The 5,839-nt window shown below is 32.6% G+C and overlaps 1 pseudogene; it reads right to left on the reverse strand.

Annotated features, from left to right (window-relative positions):
* Positions 1 to 3,308: 3,308 nt before the first annotated feature.
* LOC124917439 lies at positions 3,309 to 5,434 on the reverse strand (annotated as a pseudogene).
* Between the last annotated feature and the right edge of the window lie 405 nt (positions 5,435 to 5,839).

The raw sequence follows: 5,839 nt of genomic DNA on the forward strand, positions 1-5,839 counted from the left end.
AATTAAGCATCATTATATATATAGATTAGTTAGTTAAAAAGTTAAACTTATATTGTTAAAATGTCACGCGTTTATCAAATTTTGGGTTGAATTTAAAATATAAAGTGTTATTAGCCTAGTTGGTTAAAAGGTTGTACCTTATTTGTTAGGTTGCAAGTTTCACCATACCTATAACATTTTTAATTTTATTTTTAACGTTTTAAGTTTATGGGCGGGGTCAACCCACAATCCGAACCAGGTATCCATTTACTCTCACATATATCCAAATTAACCACAGCTCTTGACCCGGTAATCCAGACATTTTAAAAATTAAGCATCATTATATATATATATATATATATAGATTAGTTAGTTAAAAAGTTGAATTTATATTGTTAAAATGTCACGCGTTTATCAAATTTTGGGTTGAATTTAAAATATAAAGTGTTATTAGCCTAGTTGGTTAAAATGTTGTACTTGTTTTGTTAGGTTGCAAGTTCGAACCATACCTATAGCATTTTTAATTTTATTTTTAACCGTTTTAAATTTATGGGCGGGTCAACCAACAATCCGACCCAAGTATCCATTTACTCTCACATATATCCAAATTAACCACAGCTCTCGACCCGACAATCCGGACACTTTAAAAATTAAGCATCATTATATATATAGATGACTTCAAATGAATACCAAAACTACTGTAGCTGGGTTAAAATAGTGATATATTGTAATTATTTTTGTTTGACTTATTTTTTTGTTATTTTTCTTTTCCTTAATTTCTTCTCTAAGGCAACTTTCAATCGTTTATTAGTGTATGTTTTCTTCTTCGATTCTAGTAAAAAGAACTCAATACCGACTATATATGCCGACCATAACAAAAATCGCCGTCATTTGGCATATCAACGCCGACTAGAACAAAATTGTCGTTATATGAGTTATTATTACCAACCAAGTACATAGTGATCGTTATTGGTATCTCTATGATTTTAATGCCCTGTGTATACATCTTTAGATGAAAGTATATCAAGCAAATCTGATGCCCACCCTGCCTCATATTGTGCCGGAATGGATACTAATATTAATTTGTTAAAATTATCCTGAATGAGTTTGTATTTATTTTTTAACCCAATTTTTTTCCTACTTTAATCAAAGAAGCTCCTAAAGAGTGATGGTAGATGACCCCTTCTCAAACACACAAAGTTAATTTTCATTGATGTTTTTCTCTAATGGGCAGATGATGACGATGATGATTCATATTCTTCATGCCGTTCCAAGAGAGTAAACTATCCAATAAGGTTATAAATCTCTCCCAAATAAACAAATTAACCTGTTACCAATTTCGATAACTATATCTTGTTAATGTTATTATATACAATTAGGTTAAGAAAATAAACGAAGATAAAAAAGGAGATTGTACAAATTCTTGATAATGAGGACAACGAAGAGGAGGAGCTGGATTGGCTACCACTACTGCCTAAGATCAAATGTGATTGAAGAAGATGCGACAATAAAGGAGTTTCGGTAAGAATTTTATTGGATGATTTTTAAAAATTATTTTTATTCATTGGACTTTGTATATTACTACTAATCAGATAACAGAACCAACCGTTGGAATCATTTGCTCAATCATCAAAAGATGTCATTAAAGTTATAGAAGAAGATCTTGTTGAAAGAGGTCGTGATGCAGATCACGAACTAGGACAAGGACAGGGAAGGACTTAAGTAGGTTCGAGTTTACAAGGTTTAGTCATCTTAATTTTTGTTTTGATCATTTGATATATATATCAATATATCACGCTTTAGTAGAGCATGGTATTAATCATAGTGACTTCTTTTGTTGTGATTATGTAACGAATATATATATATATATATATTGTATTGATCCAATAGTATAGATAAATCCTACAAGTTTTATAGTTGTAACAATTAAATCCTATTTAATTAGTTAATTAGATCTACTTTTATAAATAGTTTTTTATTAAATTTCTGGATTACGTTGGAAGAAATAATAGTTTTATTACTTTGAGTTGTGTTCTAAAATTCTCATCTTATTCTTCTTGGTCGCACCTTATTCTTCTATTGACATTGCATCCCCTTCTTGATCACTCTTCATTCTTTTTTCGATCGTTTCTATGACAAACTTTGGAAGTGGCGTAACTAAGTAAACGAATTGTAACAATGGTACTAGAGCTGTCAATTCTCTAATTGTGGTTTGAAAAATTCGACAAATTAATCTTTTCTCTCTATCAACTCCTTCCGCAAGCATCGATACGATTTTTTTTCTCCCTCTTATGCAAGATACGTAAAGTAGTTCTTATAACACAAAGATTGGATATAAAATTGACAAGACAATATTCATGTATTATTTTACGCACGGAAGTAAAATAGAATTCCTAGAATTCGACAGCAAAAATGTAGATGAATGGATATGTGCAGCGGAGCAGAAGAATATTTCAGGATTAACGACATACCAACCGACATTCAACAAAGAATTGCAAGATTTTATTTCAGAGATAATGCCAGGTTATGGTATAAAAATTTTAAAGCTTGTTTAGATCCTAATATGGTGATTACATGAGATTTTCTTACAACTAAAGGCATAAAACAATTTGGGTTATGTTTGGAAGATGAACCAGTGCTTGATCGTCAAATTGCAATAGAAGAAAATTCAGATGGTGTACATGGTGAAGAACTTTTTTCAGAAATTACGGTACAAACTCTTGAAAATGAATCAAATTGCTACAAATACAACATCATATCTGAACAAAGACTTCAAAATGACCTTTCGACTCCTTTATTGATTCTACCAAGAAAATACCACTATAGAAGCTTCAAATTGTAATAGAAGAAAATTCAGCAAATTATTTAGACAGTGAAGATGTTGATGCTTTGACAAATGAACATGTGCCTGATCGTCAAATTACAATAGAAGAAAATTCAAAAAATCATTCAAATGTTGTACATGGTGAAGAATGTTTTTCAAAAGTTTCGGTACATGGTGAAGAATATTTTTCAAAAGTTGCGGTACTAATTTTTAAAGTTGAATTGAGTTGCCATAAATACAATATTATATCTCAACAAGGACTTCTAGCACAACCTCTAGACTCCCTTATTTATTCATTAGCAGATTTTATCGAGAAAATACCACGAGATAAGCTTTCTAACGAAACTGAAGAAACATTAATCTCTTCTTCCTTGACAAAAGCCCCAAATGGCTAATGTACTAGCATTATATGCCAAAAGAAAACCAAGTTCAAGTCCCAAAATAGTAATTGATAAACATAACACGCAATGAACTCACCTAGTATACCTCCTACTGCCACATCTTGCTAGTGGTGCTAGTAGTCTTCAACTCGAGAGACACCAACAAGTGATGCTACGAGTAGCAGGTAAAAGATATGCACAATTTTTCTACATGTCCTCTTCGGTCAAACACCTTGATCTTTCCATATAAATACAACGACATAAATCCTAGACCGGCAAAGAATACTACAACAAGAAATTAATAAGATTTTGAGTAAAGTATTAGAGGACTATTCTCGTTGAATATCAATAAGATACTTACCCGAAGTATGGCCACTTGGAAAAATTTTATGCCCTTCCTTTATCACATGTTTGTTTCCATGACAAATAACATTTCTAATCAAATCATAAGCCTAATAGTAAGACATGAGACACCACACTTAGCATACTTTAAGATAAACCCGCAGATTCTATAAAAAAAAATTAAATCGGGATTTGTCCAAGGTGTGTAAGCTAGCACGATCCCCACAGACCTACCTCCACTTCAATCAAGGATTCTTAGTGGGAAAACCGTATATTCCATATTCATTTCATTTAAAATTATTTTTATCCTATCATTTAGATCTGAACGGTAAAATGAACTTGGTATTTATAAATGAAACCATTATCTAGAGAAATTGAGTAAAATACATACATCCTTTCCATCTGGGAAGCACTGCCAGAAGAAGTCGGGTCTAGGCCGACCAACAGCATCCTTTATCGCATTTGTTAGAACAGACGTGATGAGGACAGAAAAAAGTAGGCATGTTTTTTTTTCTCAAAGCTTATAAACATAACATTTCACACAAAGAACATAAAGTAAGGATTTCAGTTTTACCTAAAGTTGCATGATGAAGATCGTATACATCCTTCCTACGTAAATAAACTCTTAAAAAAATCTAGATAGGAAAAATAACTGCATATATCTAGCAATGGAAAGGAACACTATTCATAAGTTACACGACCTATAAATATTTCTCTAAATAAAAATAATAGAAAAAGAACATACCGGAACAGCCTAGGGAGGAACTGTATTATCTTTCAAAGAATACTTGAGGTCAGACATCATATCCTTCTCAACAAACCGATAGAACAGACTGATTGTATTCAAAACATAGTATATCACACCAAGAAGCAGTAAAATGAGTCAATCATGCAAGTGGATCCTCGCCACTGTAATCCCATGGGACCTTCCAGTATGTGAACCGAGCTCAGCTTCTCTGATTCTTTCGTGTCGATGACAACAAAATAAACTCGGTCACAAAATGAGATGGCATTATATGACATTGCTTATTGAAACACAAAGAAAAACTGTACCTCCTGATCCATATCTGTCAGTTGAAAGTAGAATCTGTCATTATCAGTCTTGATGCACTCTGTATATGAGACCCAATGGACAAGACATTAAACCACATATGATTCTTTGGCAAATAAAAGCCTATTTAAAAAATGGTCATCTAATTATCAATGCAGATAATATAATTGTGATATATAATGAAAGTTTCATTCAAACCATAATCATAGTAGGATAGAAATACAACCAATTATCTACAACTCATGTCATTTGTGGTAATGAATTCAGAAAAGACTAAACTTAATGGACATTTAGCCTCTTTCCTAACATTTGGTACGAGATTAAATCCCCATTTGCAAGTAAGCCTTTCCTCCCAATCAATCATCAGACATTTGGCTCTGAATCATTCATTTCCTCAACTTTATTGTTGTCCTCACCTAGTGGAGAACAATGGATGTATCAATTTGGCTCGATGGGAAGAACTTGAGCCCAAACGTGATATTCATAGCCTAATTGCATGATATGTTTGTTTCTATCGATTAGATTGTTTCTGAATCTGAATCAGAATCATGAAAATAAACTGCCAATGATTTTGTTTCTCAATGTCATCTCATATGGATTACAAATGAACTCAATATGTTGTTAGACATCCGCCATAGAAATTCACAGCACAAACAGAGGATTAATTCATTCATTTGTAACTGGATTTGAAATCTCCCAAGATAAAACCTAATATAATAATCAGCCACTCAAATTAATACAGAAAGTAACAGATATCGTTACATAGAATCAAGAGATTCAATCAAGCAAGTAGAATGCAGAATGAACTCCAAATCTAGACTCGATTGAAGCAAATGTTTACAAACCTGAAAGAGACATTTGTAATTCACAACATGCCACGAAGAGTTAACGATGAATAAAAGTCACAACGATTGCGAGAGATAAGAGAGAAAAGAAGTATGCATACGTACAGATCATTTAAACGATGATGAAGACTTCTCTTTCACATAACGGCCAACCATGTGCAATAAGTGCTGAATACTAAAATATATAATAGCGGTAAACAGTATGAAAAGATGAATAAATAATGGAGGAAATCCGTAAAAGCGTTTGGATGTGATTGTTTCACCTTTCCGATTTTTTATGGCAAAATTGGAAAACCTTTCTCTCTGAGAAATAAGGACCGGTCTCCAGCCACGCGAAGAAGGAGAGATCTGAGATTGATTGTCTCGATGATGATGAGCGTGATCTTCGTTGAACATGCTCTATAATCATACAAGCCTG

Source organism: Impatiens glandulifera, unplaced genomic scaffold (genome assembly GCF_907164915.1).
Source record: "Impatiens glandulifera unplaced genomic scaffold, dImpGla2.1, whole genome shotgun sequence".
NCBI classification, from domain to species: Eukaryota; Viridiplantae; Streptophyta; class Magnoliopsida; order Ericales; family Balsaminaceae; genus Impatiens; species Impatiens glandulifera.